At 29.0% G+C, this 19,480-nt stretch overlaps 1 protein-coding gene across 2 annotated transcripts in view; it reads left to right on the top strand.

Moving 5' to 3' along the window:
* LOC142325296 (uncharacterized) overlaps positions 1-19,480 on the top strand; it is a 315,502-nt gene that overhangs the window by 75,795 nt on the left and 220,227 nt on the right. For both annotated transcript variants that reach the window (XM_075366857.1, XM_075366858.1), the window contains exon 2: positions 16,108-16,150. The gene's annotated coding sequence lies outside the window, so the exon portion shown is untranslated. The remainder of the gene's footprint in view (positions 1-16,107; positions 16,151-19,480) is intronic.

Here is a 19,480-nt window from a genome sequence, read left to right on the forward strand (position 1 = left end):
TTTTGCAAAGTACAGCTCTCTTCAAATCCAAACCTTTTCTTAAGTGATATTAAAGGGATTTTTTTTTTCTGAAAATTCAGATATTTCAACATCAAGCACATTGGTCAATCAATGTGCTAATTTTAGTAATTAAGATATTTTTTGGAATATCTATAATTCTGTATAAATAGAAACTCATCGGAATCGACTTCAAATAAATCTAAACATCCTTGAAAGTTATTCAGTCGAATGCGTTTTTGGTTGAATGTTAAAAACCGTGGCACCCATCGAGGAAAACCTTTTTAATACCTAAAAAATCGTGTAAAATGTAGTAGATACTTGTCTATCGAGAAGTTAGCGTTGACAGTAAGCTGTTATACCTTTAATCAGCCATCATTTGACACGGCATTGTGGATTTTTGTAACGAATTCGTCAGTCGTAAAGGTTTTTGGGCTTCCCGAGTAGGGACGCGCGCATAAATTTACCGGAACGTTTGATCTTTTATTAAAGGAGACCGTAAGAATCTGGGCAGCCACAGGCGACTGGCTACATGACAATATTATGAAAAATGAACATTCAATTCGACGTTTACATCTAAGAAGCAGAACTTGCATTTTTATTCAAATGTTTAGCTTTATAAACTTATGTTATATTTTATATCGGCTCATAATTTCTTAATAACATATCAATAAAAATAAAAGTGAAATGAGAGTTAGGGAATTTGAAGGGTGATATAAAATGTACATGCGAAAATACTGAATTATTAAAGGGGTCAAAATCCGTTATATGCCCACAACGCTTCCGTTAGTTTGTTCTTAGATGGCGCCACTGAAACGTAATATTGAAATAAGAAAATAAACAAATACAATTATAAATATAATCTAACTAAACTTAACTTAAGCTCGCTTAGCTCGCTAGTCAAGCTTAGCAAGCAAAGCGAGCGTAGGTTAGGTTTAGTTAGATTACAATTATAATTTTATTTATTTATTTTCTTACTTCAATGTACCGTTTCGATGGCGTCATCTAAGAATAAACTAACTAATTGAGGCGTTGTGGACGTATAACGGATTTTGACCAAGAGATGTTATACTCGAAAAACTAACTGATAGGCATCAATTTTCAATTTGTTTGTTCTCATTTAATGTTTACGATATTTTGTGATTTAGAAGTACTTCTTACCGTTTGTTGGAAATACATATATAATAATGAAATCATAATCAATCGGCTACAATTAATTTCAACATTAAAACTAAAATGCTTAATATACAATGAATATTTTTAAACGATTCTTAAAGATTATTTTAGTTTAAAGATTAAAAGCAAATGACTAATTTAAAGAAAAAAAATAAGGTAAATCTTAATTTACTAAAACATTAATCAAGCGTTTTTTCATTGATATATTGAACAGAAACATGATAAAGACGAAAACAGCGCAATGTTGTCGAGTGCGGACAGTGGCGCCATCATGGCACTGACCTAGACCAACACCAGACAAGTCAAACACCAGATATCGCTTCCTTGTCCTTGGCCTACACTAGGGAATCCGGCGTAGACTCATTTAAATATTATTGTCACATAGCATAGAAATTGCTCGCTTTATCAACAGATGGCGTTTGTATCTGTTACAACCGACACTGTATTTAACAGTCAAATAAATTATCTTTTATTGTTTTCTATTAACTAGCTAGTTAACTTTTGATTAGAAATATAATTAATGTGTAGTACACTTACATATGTTGAGCATTTTGATGAATTACAATAAAATTCAGAAAATGTCTACCTGATACGACCGTAACGGTTTTTTATTCTTCTGTATTTACTTTTCAGGAAATACTGTATTATCTCTTAAGATTAAAGATTGAATTCAAAAACAAAATCTCGACCTTTTTAAATTATTTAAATTGAAACGAAAACACCATTTCTAATTCTGATCTGATAACTCTACACGATAATCAAAGACTAAAGTCATTCATTACTTTTACAAAAGCCGAAGTTATTTTTAAGTTTTTTTTTTATTCTTTTCAATATCTCCCGTGCATTGAATAAAATTTTAATGAATTATCGATAATTTTTTTATCGCACATTAAGTATCTTTAACCCGGTCATGTACCGGGTCATGCACCATTTTCACACTCTACTTGTCATACATCTCATCCTCTCTGAAGTAATACCTAACGGTGGTCCGGAGTTAAAAAAAAGTATCTTTAATTTGCTATTATTTTTTTAAGAAAAAAAAGAAAAATTCAATTTTAAGAAAAAGAAACAAAACTTTTTTGTTGTTTGCTTTATTGAAGGGATATCCACTGGCCCTCTTTGACTATCTTGTGTTCTTGTTTCTTGTTATTTGAACATTGTAACGTAAATTTGCGCCTAAAAAACTATTAAAAAAAAAAATTACCCGTTATCAGTTTAATCATTGTAAATCTCATTTTCCCAAAGACCTCAACAAACTCAATATTTTGTACTTGTATCTCTAAAGCTTAACCAGTAATAATAATCTTTCAAAAAAAAATTCCGACTTTTTATCATATGAAAAATTAACAATTTATTAAGGAAACTGAATTATCTTTGTAATTTTTTATTAGATTTAAAGTTCTTATTTGTAGTATGAAAGAAATAAAAATAATTACAGCAATTTTACCATTTAATTACGATGTGGGCCTAAAATTTATCTACTTTATAGCAATATAAACAAGTTTGTTTTTAAATTTCTATAAAACTAAATTTATAAAAATAATTTGTAAAAAAGTTATGGCTAGTTTTAAATAATTATATTACATTTTACGTAGAGCAATTTTGGTAAAACCATAACATTAAAATTCAAAAATGATTTAATTGAAACATCATTTCTGAGTAATGAAATAATGTAATTGTGTTTATAGCAAACATTTTGATTCACGCTGTCGGAATGCAATTATGCCGTCAACCAGACGCGTTTCTAACAGAGATTTACCTAGTCTGTTGCCAGGAGACATAGCCACGTTATTTATAAATTCTTTTGTACTTTGCAACTTCTTTTACATTAATTATAGAATTGGTTTCTATTTCTCAGCCCAAATATGGTAACAAACATTACAAATTTAAGTAAATTTAGAAGTTGTCCACCACGTAATTCGAAATATATTTTTTTTTTTATTAATTCTACTTACCGGAAACTAAGTTTTAGCACGTTCGAAAAATTTTAAAACTTATTTCGTATAAATTAATAAATAATTTTTTTGTGTTTCTAAAATAAAATGTTTTTTCCGAGATTATATTACCACATGATGAACTTTCAATATTCAAAAAAATTTTTTGTATAGCTGTAACTTATTTTAAACCCTTTAAAATCTTGATCTATAATCAACATACGCTCGCTCAATCATGTTTCATTATTCATTCATAAAAACGGATAAGCTCATTTACATTTAATTTCTTTTTTTTTTTGAGATGAAAATTAATTTATGTTTCATGGGAAAATTCCAAATGTACTCGAGAATCGAACTTAGTACTTCTCGAATGTGACATTGTAACTCCCGTTATACATATCGGTATGCATGTATATATTTATAAACTATTCCAAGTATTTTAAGAAATAAAGGCTATAGATTTTTTGCTTACTACAATTGTAACAATTTGAATTAGTTTTAAAAATAAAATGTATATGAAATTAGATATAATTATATATTTTTAAAATTTCATATGCTTTTAAGCAATTAACTTTTATATCAGTTAGTGATTGAATAATTAGCAAAAACCGAATGCAAAATTTTTGTACTTTTTCATGGTAGAAACGACAATTATTTTTCAAAATTTCGAATTTTAATTTTTAAAAAAGTTTATAACATAACTGAGGTAGACAATTTTGTTTACTAATGAATGTCTATTAATTAAGTTCATTAATCAAAATTAAATGTAAACATTTATTTATTATATTATTCTGTATCATCTATTTTAAGTAACTGCGAGGAATTTAAAAAAAAAAATAAAAGTTTTTATTTCTTAAACGTAGCTTACTGAAATACTTAATAATTTTATGGAATATCATATTTTTATATAATTTTAATTTTCAGTTAATTCTTTTACAAAAAAATAAAGCGCTTTGGTCTCCCAGCGGCCATTTCAGTAATATTGATTGGAGTTACACACACACACACACACACACACACACACACACACACACACACACACACACACACACACAGAGAGAGAGAGAGAGAGAAGAGAGAGAGAGAGAGAGAGAGAGAGAGAGAGAGAGAGAGAGAGAGAGAGAGAGAGAGAGAGAGAGAGACACACACACACACACAGAGAGAGAGAGAGAGAGAGAGAGAGAGAGAGAGAGAGAGAGAGAGAGAGAGAGAGAGAGAGAGAGAGAGAGACACACACACACACACAGAGAGAGAGAGAGAGAGAGAGAGAGAGAGAGAGAGACACAGACACACACACACACACACACACACACATTTTACTATTTTTCATGAAAGCACCATATATAGTTCTTCTACTGTTATACTTGTACTCTTTTATTAAAAAACGAATCGTGCCTAAAAACATGTCATTACAAAAAATTGAAATTAAAAATACTATAGTGTTATTATTTTATAGTAATAAGTTATTAACCTACGAAGCAAGTACGTGAAAGTATAGAATAAAAGTTTTGTAGTATATGAAAGATTTCAAGCAGACTCATATTCACAGCATGGACTTCACAGATAAATGACTTGGAATCTACCACATCACTAAGGGAAGTTGGGGGAAAATTTCTTCTACTAATTTTACGAGTAATATAGTAGTCGTCATTTTATTTAAAAAAGTGTATTTTTTAGCTTTATTATTTTTTTTACTCCCTTGTACGAAGTAATGAAGTATTAAAATCGCAAAAAATTTCGGTTGTCAGATTTTAACGGAAATATCCATTTTGACCATACCTAAATCCATTTTGACTAGTTTCGGCTTGATATCTGTACGTATGTGTGTATCTCGCATAACTCAAAAACGATTAGCCGTAGAATGTTGAAATTTTGGATTTAGGACTGTTGTAACATCTAGTTGTGCACCTCCCCTTTTGATTTCAATCAACTGAACCAAAAGTGTCCAAAAAAGCCCAAGATAAAAAAAATAGGGTTTTTGACTTTTTCTTGACTGCAGTAAAAAGCCCTCACTGAAAGCTTTTCAACGATATACCATAAGTTGTATTTATTTTCATTGGTTCCAGAGTTATATCCAAATAAAATTTTAATTACTGCAATATTTGGATCTTACAAAGGGAGGGCACATCGGTTCGAGTCAGACTTGATCTCCTTTTTTTTTTTAACTTTTTATTTTAATTTAAATATATTGATTTATTAATAAATATTAACGTCTGATTGTAAAGTGTTTTATTTATCTGATTGTAAGTTTTTGAAGCATAATAACTTTTGACTTATTTTAACCAATTTTGGTGAAATTTTGCACAGAAATTCATGTATATGGAACAATTTGTTGACAACAATTTTGGGGTCAATTTTCTCAAAATTTTTCAAACGTAACTCCACATTATATTACACCCAATGTAATGGGTGCATGCTTATCTTAGCACATAAAAAAAAATTACCCAAATCTCCTTTTCTGAAAATCGACAAAGCTATCTTTTTATTTATTGTGCATTTTTTAACGGAACTTTTTAAATGTCTTCCTAGGCGTAGTAGTAGTACAAGCGATAAAAAAAATAATAAAAAAAATAAATAAATACTTTGAGGCAATATTGCGGGTTGGGGAGCCGATCAATATTTAAAAACATTTATTTTTTGAATTTTTCAAAATTTTTTGTTAAAATTTTAACCAATTAAATAAAATTTTATTAAGATTACAATAATATTTCGTCATAATTATCCCCTCCATCTAGAAAAAAAAAAAAATCTTAGGTATTTTTTATTAACCCACCGGGTTGGTCTAGTGGTTAACACGTCTTCCCAAATCAGCTGATTTGGAAGTCGAGAGTTCCAGCGTTCAAGTACTAGTAAAGCCAGTTATTTTTACATGGATTTGAATACTAGATCGTGGATACCGGTGTTCTTTGGTGGTTGTGTTTTCAATTAACCACACATCTCAGGAACGGTCGAACTGAGAATGTACAAGACTACACTTCATTTACACTCATACATATCATCCTCATTCATCCTCTGAAGAATTATCTAAACGGTAGTTACCGGAGGCTAAACAGGAAAAGAAAGAAAGAAAGGTATTTTTTATTGGTTATACATTTTTTGTGTAATTTTTTTTTTTAGTTTCTTTCATTTAACATAGTAAACGAAGTAAAAATTTAAAAAAAACTTTGGAAGGTGATGTTGGAGGTAGGGAACAGAAAAAAGAAAAAAATATCGATTTCTTTTTTTTAATAAATTTAAAAAAAATCTTAGGTAACTTTTTTCTTGGGTTAGATAACATTTTAATTTATTTATGCTTATTTCATATTAATTTATTTTTCTGTATGTTATTACGAAGTAGGCTACTATAAAAAGCGCCCTTTTGTAATAAAAAAGTATGGACATTAAGACCTTATATCTCATGTAAATTTCTGTACACTGTACGTTAATAGCGTGTTGTCAGCTTTTTTCATCAAAAGTACTTGTTACAGGTCATCTGAATTTTACATTTACAACGATGAGATTAAATTTCACATATATAAAAGTAAATTTCTCCGTTTAAAAGTTATAATTGATATAAAAATAATAAAATAAAATTAACCTTAAATAATATAATTTAACTGCTTATTAAATGCAAATAAAAAAATAAGAAAATTTATGAAAATAAAAAAGCTAATATTTTGTTAAAATTTTAATAAAAATTATAGTAATGTAAAATAATCTTAATAAAATTAATATAAATTAAAATCATATTGATAATATATGAGAATTAACCGGAAACAACATATAATTTTTATTTTACGAAAATTATCGATTTTATTAGAGTTAACATTGACAAAAGCAGTGCTATTCTCTGAATCAATAAAATCTAATACAATGTTGTAGCACACGACTTAGAAATAAAGTTTAACCTGCGACTCATTTTTGGTTTACACATACCTCAACATAAAAGTAAAATGTGACTCATAAATGTGTCACATAATAATCCTCAGATTAATATTATATAATTTCAAAATATTTATTCTTACAGCATATTTTTTATAATATTCCCTTATCTAAATTATCAGACAGATTGTATGTCTCTATACGGTGATTTCAGTCTTAATTACTCATATTTATTAACCTCATTTTTATAGCCAATATTATTTTATGATGGATTTGAACTTCCAATTAAAACTGTTACTAATTTAACATTAATATGTTATTGCGTGTAAGCGATGACAACTTTTACTGCCTCCAACAGAATGAAGAACTGAGACTAAATATTTCAGTCATTACTAAGTTTTATTATCGATAAAAATGAATTTTAAACTTAAAAAGACACTGAAACACGTATGTATGACACATCAATAACGTCAGCTGTATACTTACGGGATGTTATCATAAACTAAACGTGTTTTAACAAAACACCAAAAAATGATAGCAAGAGCAAACGATTAAGAAAGGGATTCTGCTACTAATAACTTCTTTAAGAATAAATATTTCTCCCTTATTTATCTGTGTAAAGAGATAAATTTATCTCTTTACACAGATAAAGTCTGTGTACTTGAAACCCCATTTTTCAACCCCCTGGGGCAATGGTTAGTGATATCAAAAAAACTTTACATAAATAAGTTTTTGGTCCTTATCAAAAAAATAATAGGAACTTTAAACGAGTTCAATATTTTACTTGATAAGAAAGTTATAGGGATATTTTGTTTTTTCGAAAAAGCCCCCCATTTCCACCTCCATGGTCCGATTTTGCCCATTAACGAACTCGACCGAGATTTTTGTGGGTGGTAGAAATTTTTTGATTCTCAATGTGGATGGTGGGAGAAAAAATTTGAGAATTTACATTTCATAAAGAAAAGGAAAATGAATATATTTTTACTCGTCTACAAAAAATGAAAACAATTAAATCCTTTAAATAGCGCATTACTTTTTTATTGCTATTATTTGTTTTTATTTTTTCTTAAATAAGCTACACATAGTACAACATAAAATGTTGTGACTGTATCCTAAATTACAATAATTTTGTATCCAGCAAGACCCAAATATCATTTTAACTAAGTATATAAACAGAGGCAAATTGTTGTGTTTCAAAATGAAATCTACTTATATTTTTCTAATTTTGATTATATAGCTTATTTTGTAGAGTTCTAGATTGTCTAAAGTCCTCATATAATTTTTGGTTGACTCAAGGAAAATCAATCGAGCATTTTTTTCAAAGTAATAAAATTATATAAAAAATTAAAATTTTACTATAAGAAAAACAGTTACTTCCAATAGTTATAACAATGAGTGTAAGAAATAACGATTAAAATGGGTTTTTCTGTGATTGATTTTCATAAATTGCTCATTTTTTCTTTCGTAAATTGAATATTGATATTACAGTAAATTTGTTTGATAAAAATTTCATTGCGGAACTAAACAATAATAAATGTTCAAATTTTCCGTAAATATTTTAATTAATTAACAATAAATGTCAATAAATTCCTAATTTATTTATAAATATTTGTATTTAACATTCATAATACATTTGTTCTATTTTAAATTATAAAATAATAATCCAGTTTATAACTGTACTATTATTTATTTATTAATTTATTTTAATAAATAATCAATAGTAGAGAAACAGCAATTTAAAGTCTTTATAAAGATACCTTTGATTATTAAAAAAAAAAATGAAAATGAAAATGTATTGTACTTGGCAAAGATTCAATATTATGATTCATTTTTATTACAATAAAATTGTGCTTTACCGTAATAAAATGATAGTTAATGGTGTAATAATTGTCTCTATTTTTTCCCTCTTTTTAATTTTATACTACATTTAGGACCAATGGAAATTCCAAACACTCAGATTGCCTTCAGCAATTTGTTTAAGTGACGTAATGTCACTCATTTCTTCAAGTTATAGACATGATTAGGATCATCGTTTCTAAGTATTTAATGCAAAGAGACACGAAAGCAAGAAACACTCCTCTTTTAACACTAAACAAAACATATTTATAACAATTGTCTAGTAGTACATAAATTATGTGGGATTTCCTCTCATCTGACATATATAATGTTTATAATAATTTTGTTATAATTGGCCAATTTTTGTTAATTTACTTTATATTTAATTATCAATAATTACATAAAGAATAAATACAAAACAAAAAATTGCGGAAAAATTACAACAATAATAAATAAAAATAAGTATAGTGCTATAGGATGTTTGTAATGAAATATATTTTAATATTTCGCCATTAACCAGTATATTAAATTAAACTATTTATCATTCCAATAAAATCAGCTTGTAAGTTTATTTTATTAATAAACATTAATGAAATAGTAACTAATTAAAACCTGATCATTAGCAAACATTTTCATATGTCATTACTTACGTCAAGGCCAGCAAAATATAAGGAAACTTAATAGAATTATTATAAGAGATTTAATTTGAAATATATATTTTTTAATTTTTTAATCACACTGTTAAATATCTATAATCGGTTAATATTTTGTAGAATAAAAGATGTGTTATTTCATCATTTCTTCTAGTTGTAATGGCTGTTAATGAATGAATACCCAAATGAATCGATTAACAAAAATGTACATGCATTATAAAATTAAAAGCAAAAATCCATTTTTTTTAATCTTAAAAAAAAGCGAAGGTATAATTAAAAAAAAAAAGGTAAACTTAAATTTATTAATCATTCAAAAGAGATATTTCACACGTTGCTCCACTGGGCGTTCCTTCATGCAGCTTTCCTATGTTGTGTTATTTTTCTGATAATTTGGAATGTTGTATTCTGAAGTTTAATGAATGTATAGATTTATATTTCCTTCAAAATACATCTACTTGATCTCAATTATTCTAATGATGAATTCATTCATAGCATTCTGCCGTTGGGACAGGTTCTGTCACGGCTGCTGCTCTCAATCTTATTCTATCCTTTGCTAATCTCTTTGTTTCAGCATATTTTTCCTTTTCCATAACCCCATCCATCATTTGAAATTTATAGTCGGGAAAAATTCAGTAAACAAAGGCACTGGTGACTCCAAATCATCTAACAATCGTCTTTACACCGTTTCCATATGAAAATAAAATCAGGAGGTATTTGGACGCATAATTCCAAATGTTAACACTGATTCATCCGTTTAGTTAACGAACTAAAAACAATCAGAGGGTTGACCTTAATTTTTTTTTTTAAAAACGCAACTTAATTGCTGCGAAACTTTCTAATAAAGTATTGTGATTAATAACCACAATATTTTGTTATCTTGAAGACTGAATATGTTCCTGACTGATGGAAAGTTCCTGAATAATAATTCAGGAATAATAATAATTCTAAGCTGGGAAAACCCTCAATAAATATTTCTTCAAAGAGACCCATTATCCAACTTAATATAATCTTACAGGATGTTTATTGAAAATCTTAAATACCCTTAAATGAATTAAAGTACATTGTATTTTTGAATAATTAATTATTTTTTTTAATAAAAAAAAGAACTTGACTTTGATCAATTAATTTTTCTATTCATGTTCAAATTCTGATTACGAATGTCGCAAACGAAGCCGCGACTGAAAACGCATATGTATATAAATAATAAAAATTTGTCAGTATATTTCTATTTTAAAAGTTTTTAAATGCAAAACTATTATATTCACTAATTTCATTTCATTATCTCTAACTTTTTTTTATGTAATTTTTTACATTTGCAAACGATTTTAGAGGAATACATGTGATTTTAGGTTTCTAAATTTATTTTTCGGTTGACTTGGTTTACTCCAAGTATTTCAGTCTATTAATCGGGCATGTAGTCATAAAGGTTCATCTCATGTAAATAGAAATGTATATATATATATATTCTAATTTAGATGATACAATATTTTTGTTAATTTTTTTATTTTAACAAAATAAAATGTTAAAATAAAAATTTGTTAAAATATTTATTTTAACAAGTGACATTAACCTCTAAGGACTGTTGAATTTTTAATTTCTTTTTTTTAATTTAACAAAGAAAATTAGAAATTGAATATTTTTACACTAGCATCAAAATGGGTATTAAAATTTTTATATGATATATATTTATAAAGAAATTCTTTAGAGAAATGAAAGAAAAAGAATGAGTTATGAGTTAGGATTGTATCTAAAGAGTCTCTAGGCTTCCAGGATCGATCAGTTGACCATGCCCAGGACGCTTTTCCATCACTAGGACGGGTTACGTCTTTCACAACGGGACGGATTGAACAACAGTTCGGATAATCGATTCAGTGCTTGCTCTAACATTCCTCTCAGGTCGTTTTCTGAGGCAGTAAGGGGTAACATCCATGATGATTCGACTTAAACTTGAAAACCTAATTAAAAATCGTACCATAAAATATCAACGAGAGGACCTGAGAGGCTACTGCACCTGGAAAAATTGGGCGTTGTCTTTATCTCGGAACACCATTTTACGAATCGAAATTTCTGTAAATTCAAGGTTTCGAAATGTATCCCACCACCATTCTAACGATAGGGTTCATGAGGGTTCTAAACGAGATAAAACGTATTCTTCTTTCTCCTTTCGACACTGTTCCAATTCAGACGACCTCTGTTGAGATAGTGGACTAGATTGACCACCCATTCTTTCTGCTGTCCATCACGTCATTCTATCTCTGAGGACTTGTTTTGTGAGTACTTTAACACGCTCGGTAATGGATTCGTCGCAGTTAGTGATTGGAATGCAAAAAACGTATTCAATTACACACGGAAGAGCATTAAAACTGTCTACAGAGAGGTTACGGTTGAATGTTATCACCATTTATGTTATCTTTGTGATCCCACTTACTGGCCTACAGGTCTCACAAAGGTCCCCAACCTGCTGGATTTTTTTATCAGCTGGGCATTTCGTTGTTTTACTCGGTGTTCAGAATATTTGTGTCTCTAAGACTGACCATTCTTCTATATTTCTTATCTATAGTACAATGATTATACGTACGATAAACTTCTGTATCTTGCACAACAAAAAAACCGATTGGGGGTCTTACCGTGACTGGATGGAGGTAGAGTTGTCTTTGGGTTTCCACTCAAATGTGCAGATGATATCAACGAAGCGAGATACCGGTATTTAAACTCAACAATACAGGAGGCTCTTGGCGCTCCACGCCTAATGGGAAGTGTGCTGATCTAGCAGGCACCTCCTGAGGGAGGTGTTAAACCTGATTTCTGACAAGAGAAGGATCAGGATGAGATGGCAGCGTTACGTAGATGGGAGGATAGGACATCCCTGAATAGGGCTCCTCAGGGTTAAAGGAGATTGCTGAGGAAGATAAAAAACAAGTCATTCAGTTAAAAATCTGTTTTCTTTCAAGAGAGACGATAACTCACTCATTACGGAAAACTTTGAAGAAAATGGAGTGGCCACCGCTCGAAATAAGAAGTCCCTCCGAAAGTCGAAATGTTAATAACTCCCAACGGATGGACTTATGGCAATGTCGAGAAGGCCGAGCTGTTTGCTAGACATTTTTACATGGTGTTTCGGTCACCTAACGAGCAACGTGCTGATGTGGGAGAAAATTTTTATCTTTTGCCCTACGTAGCCTATATTTCCGAGTCCCATAAGACTCAGAAAGAGATATCTAGTGAACTCAAAGTGATAGAGAAAGTAAGGGATACTCCTGAACGACGACTAGTGGCAGTAATATTAAAGTGATCTAAAACAAGATATTGAGGAAAGTGACCCAACCGCCTTGGTTCGTCAGAAATTCTGAAATATATGAATACCTGCGGATCCTGTATATTCGGGATGAGATTGACCCTTTCAGTTCTAATAAATGTTCAAGCTAAATAGACATGTAAATCCCCTTGCTTTGAACCTGCTAGACCACGGTGATGACATTAGACGATTGGAAAGGGGCTTCATGTGCTGGAGCTTAATGGTGGTCGTTGAAAATACTCTAATTTTTTTTTTCGGTACTTTTTTACTTTGTGCATGTACCTATTTCTGTTACTATTTATTGTTTCCACATTGTTTCTACCTATTTAATGTAGTTGTTTTAAGGCTATTACAGTTTGTCGTATTCTTACTTTGCATTTATTAAAGTCGCTTATTTTGTCAGCCTTTTATTTACGTCTGTGTTTACATTTTTCATTAGTTCGGTTGTCTACCTACGTTTATAGTGTTTGATGATCTTTTATTTGAAAAAAAAAAACAACGAGAACTGAATGTGTTGGGCGCATGTGGTCCTTAGATTGGACAAGTTATAGAACTCAGTGATGATAGTGCTTATGACAATGATTGCAATACATTTACTGTTATTATTATCATTTACTATTTTTTATCGTGGGGAGTCATCATTCGATGGCCCTCTCTCATATGATATTTTAACATTATATTTACTTACGATTTCGTCAGGAGAAATCGACTATAAATTTTTGTTCTAAAGCAAAAAAAAAAAAATAATAATAACATTTATTTATGCTAACGACTTCCTAAAACATTAAATTTTTCAAATTAAAATTATAAACCGGAATTGTTCAAGATTAAAGTTTTTTATTAACTTGGCTTTATAGCTTTATATAGATTTATTGCAATATTTAAAGTTAACTTTCTTCTTTTCGTAGAACAGATAAATTAATAAACAATTTCATATATTGAAAATTAACTCAAACTATTTTCAATATAGTCAGTGGTTTTTATAACATTCTTGAGAATGTACTACACCTATATTTTATAAAATGATGGAAACTACAGCTTTTTCTTTTTTTTATTTATTGAGATCGCGGGATTTCCTCTGGGAATATGCATGCAATCAATAAATTATATTATATTGTAATTTGTTTATATATGGGAATTAATTATCTGCTGAGAAGGTATGGCTGATATGTTTATAATTCAGTTGAGTATTTTACTCACCATACATTTACAACAATGGGTTAGGCTCTACATTTAAAGTTTCTCTGTTCTTGTTTTCGGAAGGCTCTTGATTTTTTTTTATTAATAGTAAATTTTCTTGCAGAATATATTTAAAGTAGGATCAGTAAAATATCGCTGATAAGTAATATGCTGAAACAGTTCCTTTGTTTAGTTAAGTCCTTTCAGTCTTACTTAAGACTCAGTAAGATGTGTTTTGTTTTGAGTTCATTACACCGATTGGAGTCACTCATGACATTACCAACCGGACGTCAAGATGACCTCCGGTAAAGCCCATAAGGACTATGAACGGAGGAGGTGGTGAAGGGTGTCTTCCTCTACGAGGGTCAGATGTTTTCATCCGGGATAGAGATGAGCTAATCTTCTGAGGGACAGTAGGCTTGCCTAGAAAAGACCTTTTAAGCTATTCTTCGGGTATGCCCTCGTGCTGCGGTTTCTCCGTGGATACATCATAGTTTCTCATCATTCTCTACCCTTTTCTTGACCTTGAACTTTCTATTTAAGATTATTGGCTGTATAATACCTGAACAGACTAACTGATAAATGGTCGTCACCTGATTTCTCTGAAAGTAGAGAAGTAAATAACTTTAAATATCTCTCTAAATAGCTTTTAAGTAAAACCAATAAGCATTTATATCAGTTTGAACGTAAATTCAAATGTTTGTAAACCATTAGTTTTGTGTGAAATCTTTTATTTAATTTGTATATTCATTTGAGTATATGTTATAAAAAAAGATTTCTTCGAAGTAGTCGATACTAATTTTTTGATAGTTTTTTTTTTAATTACTGCAACTTTGGCGAGGTTTGCGGCATGTTTAGAAAATGATTTAAGGAAAATTATTGCATTTTCTGCTTTAAGACAATTAGGCTTTCTATTTTTTACTCTTTTCTTAGGTTCTTTAGTTCTTTGTTTTCTTCGTTTATTAATTCATGCAATTTTTAAATCTTTATTTTTTTTATGTTCTGATTTTTTTATTCATTGTTTTTTTTTGGTTATTAATTTCTCAGCGTAACGTTTGTTTTCTAAGTATTTATCTCTCAGGATGGACTTAAATTAAAGTACTAATAAAAAAAAAAAACTAGGGTTTAAAACATTTTCTAGTAGTTTGAACGGAAAATAACACATTCTGTGGTGCTAAGCGCCTCCTTAGTCACATTTTTTAAAACTATTTCCACGGAGGAAGCATTTTTAAAAAAAAGTAAAAAAATAAATAATAAATACTGGTATAAATGAAAACTAAAATTAATTCTAATTGATACCGACAAAATTTGTTACGTTTCGAAAATTTTATTCCATATTTTCCCCTGTTTTTGTGAAAAAATAGAAAAAGTTTTTAAAAAAATATTGAAGTATACAAAATTTTTTATGCCAACAAGTGATAACTTTCGACAAATTATGTTGAATGTCATTCATCAATATATAACGAGTCAGGTAGGAATAGCACACATGGTTACCGTGAGAAGTTGAAAGTCCAAGGTCCGGCCAAACCAGTTATATTTTCAACTACCTCAGATACTGTCCCCGACCGCCATCATTTTTCTAACAACATATATTACCTGGTGATCCACTAAATGTAACTCCTGACCGATGATAAATCAATAAATCTGCGATACATATCGGAGAAATCTGGAATGTTATTAAAATCAATCATTGTTTTCTTATCACAGTTAACTTATTTCTTCACTATACTTGCAGAAAAATTTTATTAACGAATATTACAGGAATATATTAGAGAGTCACAGACTCTTGTTGTGTTTTACAATTTTTAAATTTCAAGGTTGATTCTTTTAGAAAGCGTAGAAGTCTCATCAAAACCCTTCCAAAACAACAAAAAAAAAAATGAAATCCGTAGATCTATCAAAAGACCGATATCAACAACATTAATTGTAATTTATAAAATTAATTATTGGCACTGAGGATAGTAATTTGTATAGAATTACAGTATTACATAATTGTTAAAGAACTGGTTCAAAACTAAATCTAAACTACATTATAAAAAAAAAATATTAGTTTCTATAAAATCACAATTAAAGTTTTTTTTAATAACTAAGTTTTCATGTTTAACTTTAGTTATTTTAAGTTAATTTATTGAGAAATCGTAATTTTTTATTGAGTAATTGTAATTTTTTTTTCTAGATAACTTTGGTTGAAAACAAAAGATCTCCGAAGTCTCCATAAGGTATGTGTCATAACAAACATTATTCTAAATAACTCCGTATAAATAATAGATCATTCAACTGTGATGTAAAATATTTATTTTATAAGGATAATAATATATAACTTAAAAGATTGTCAAATTAACATCTTTTCTGTTGTTTGTGGCAAAGGTAATCTACATTTTTATAACAAAGTAACACTATCGGGTTCAATTTTATGAGCAATTAGAAGCTTTTAAAAGTTTCCAACGTGGCTTTATATTATAAAAAAAAAAAATTAATCCCACTACTACACAAAGAGACAATGTATTTTTCGTTTGTTCCCGATAATCGTGAAAACTTAAACAAAAGCAAAACAAAATTTTAATTATAGCTTTCTTATGATCCCCAGATATTTACCGAAGTTCAAACCTCACCAATCCACTACAGTATAAATCATAAATAAATAACCTGCAACTACTTCTTTAACTAAATTTAATGTCATTGTGTATAATTATATATCGATTATTGTCTTTGTCAATATCGACTTCTTCAAAAAGTTAATATGTGTTTTGTGTTTTACTAAATTCTGTATCATTGTCTAATCTGGAGGCGACCCGCGAGAACCTATCCTTACGTGAATAAAGCGGCACTACGTAGATTATTGCATCCTCAACTAAGAAGTTCCATCAATTTATTATTATATTAACACGATTAAAATGTATAACCATTGCAGTGTCAAAAGATGGAATGATGAAACTCTTTGAGCTGTACTGGAGGTAAAGTAGTTCTTAAACAACTTCACTATCTTTTGATTTCATTAAAAAGTTGATTTTGGGAACAAATCTTTTATGCAAACAGTTCTAGACGGTACAATATCCTATTTCAATTTACATCAATTGAAGTAAAAGAGATAAAAGAAGGAAAGTTGTGAATAGCCATAACTTTAAGAGTAATAGACCAGACATAATTACTAATAAAAAATTACCAATTTTTTATATTCAATACGTATACAGTGCGAGTGAAGCCACGAGGTGTGGTAAATGACTATCGTTGTGGCCAATGGTATAGTTTCAATAGGAATGGTTCTGGTATTTATGGAGCTCTTATGTTATGATGGACGACTTCTACTCTAACTTAAAAATAAATAGTAGAGTTTCAGCTGGGCGAAGGGAGTTTTGTTAATAAATCAATAAACGAATGAATTTTTTCCCCTCATTAAAGTGCGTATATAACTTTTTTTTTTTGTATGCTGATAACATATAACTTATTTATTAATAATTAAATATAATTTTCAAAAAACATATAAAAATCATTAATTTGACAACTTCACTAACTAAATGAGTCACTCTATTTGATTCTTAGGAGGGGGTGGGAATAAAATCTAAACATACACTAATAGTTACAACCAAAGAAATTAACCAGTTATTCAAATTAATGATAACCTTTGGTCTATTACTGCAATATCAATTAAATGTATAAATGTGTTCATTTTATTTAGAATTAGATTTAATTAGGTAGCCTATATCGTTTTATTCATAAATGTTTTCAGGTTATCGATAGACTTAAGTGAAAAACAATATTTTTCTGTCAATGTATCCGTCCTTTTCAACCTCTATTTGAATTAAGAAATTGGCATGTTTATGGGAATCACGCAGTAAAATAATTAAATCTGCTTACCATGTAATAGCTAATAATTAAATATAGAAGGAAAATTACTACTATTTATATTAATGATTAATGAATAAGTACTTTTTTTATTATAAATTGACTGAAAAATTTAGCATACACTATTTCTATTGTTATCCCGAGAAAAGAAAAAAGTAAATTATGATTGGATAATTCGTTGTTAAAAGCCAAGAGAACATAAATATACTAAAAAAATAACTAAATAAACAAATGTAACTAAATAAGTAATCGTACCCTTTTTCTTTCTCTTACACATGCGTCATTAAAAAAAAAAGTGAAAGAAAAAGGTAATAAATTTCGTGATCAATCAAATGGGGGATTCCATTTAACGATTTATTTCCTTCATACAACAATACATTATATTTATATAAATAACTTACTATTTTTATGTCATACTATTCTCACCCGTGCGTAATTATAAATTTTCCTTCTTTTTTTAAATGCCTGTAATTATATATGGCCTGTATGCTATGTACTCATATGTTCACAGACACTTAAATCTTAATAAACAAATATTTATTTCCATAAGAAGATAAATATTAAACTTTCAATTTATTAACACATACTTTAAAACCATTATAAATTCGATGAGTAACATGAATTGAATCGTTTAAACATTTTCATTTTTAGAGTACTTTTTAACCAGGAAATTTATTACTATATTCAAACTATATAAATTTAATTGTTTTAATAGACACATTAAATTTTGAGTACAAATTAGAAAAATAGCTAAATAAAATAATTCTATTGAAGTCTTAGGGTATAAGTTCAATCGCTGCCAATAACGAACCTGTTCGTTTCTGTCAACTTAATTCCAGAAACTAAACACTTTTTCTTGTCTATAATTTTAATTTGTTTTACTGATTGCTGTGTGATCAGAAGATTTATTTGATAAGTTAAAAGTATTCTTCTATGAAAAACTTTTTATAATCGAATCCATAATTTAATATCCTAGATTACTACAAAACGTAATTTTATCAAATTTGTTATAGAATATGCTATAATAAATTTAACATTTTTACATATAACATCTTTTCATCAATAATTATTTACTTTCCCGTCTAACGCTACAGATGTAGAAGGGATCTACATCCCTTCTACAGTATTGTAATCGGTCCAATGTGGACAAATGCAGTTTTCATCGAATCTTGACGTTTTGACACCTAAGGAACCCAAAAAACCGGATGATAATATTCCGGATATTCGCATATATGTTCGGTGTCGCATCCTAAATCATCTTATATCTCCAGAACTACTGGACCGATTTTGACCAAACTTGGCCAAACTACTTCTATATATGGGGCATAGTGCCATTTAATTTTGAACTTAAAAGGTCAAGGGGGTGAGGCTGTAGAGCAAGGTTACCCTCAGTATCTCGATATTTCGCCTAATTAAGGTCTCATTTTTCTTAGGCACATTTGTTAATAATTAAAAAATAATATTTGAAAAAAGAATTTTTTCAAAATTGCCCCCCCCACCCAAAAAATGCTCTAAATCAGTGGATAATTGGGTATACTGTGTCAACAATACCCTCTCTAACCACAAGAAGCGCTAGTGTAGCACTGAGGTATAGTTGTTGAAAAATATTATATTTAAATAAAAATACAAATATTTTTAATTAAGTTGTGTGTGTAAGCCTTACATCAGAAAAAATCCGTGTGACGGAAAAGTCCTACAAATTTTTG

Source organism: Lycorma delicatula, chromosome 5 (assembly GCF_047948215.1).
Source record: "Lycorma delicatula isolate Av1 chromosome 5, ASM4794821v1, whole genome shotgun sequence".
NCBI lineage: Eukaryota > Metazoa > Arthropoda > Insecta > Hemiptera > Fulgoridae > Lycorma > Lycorma delicatula.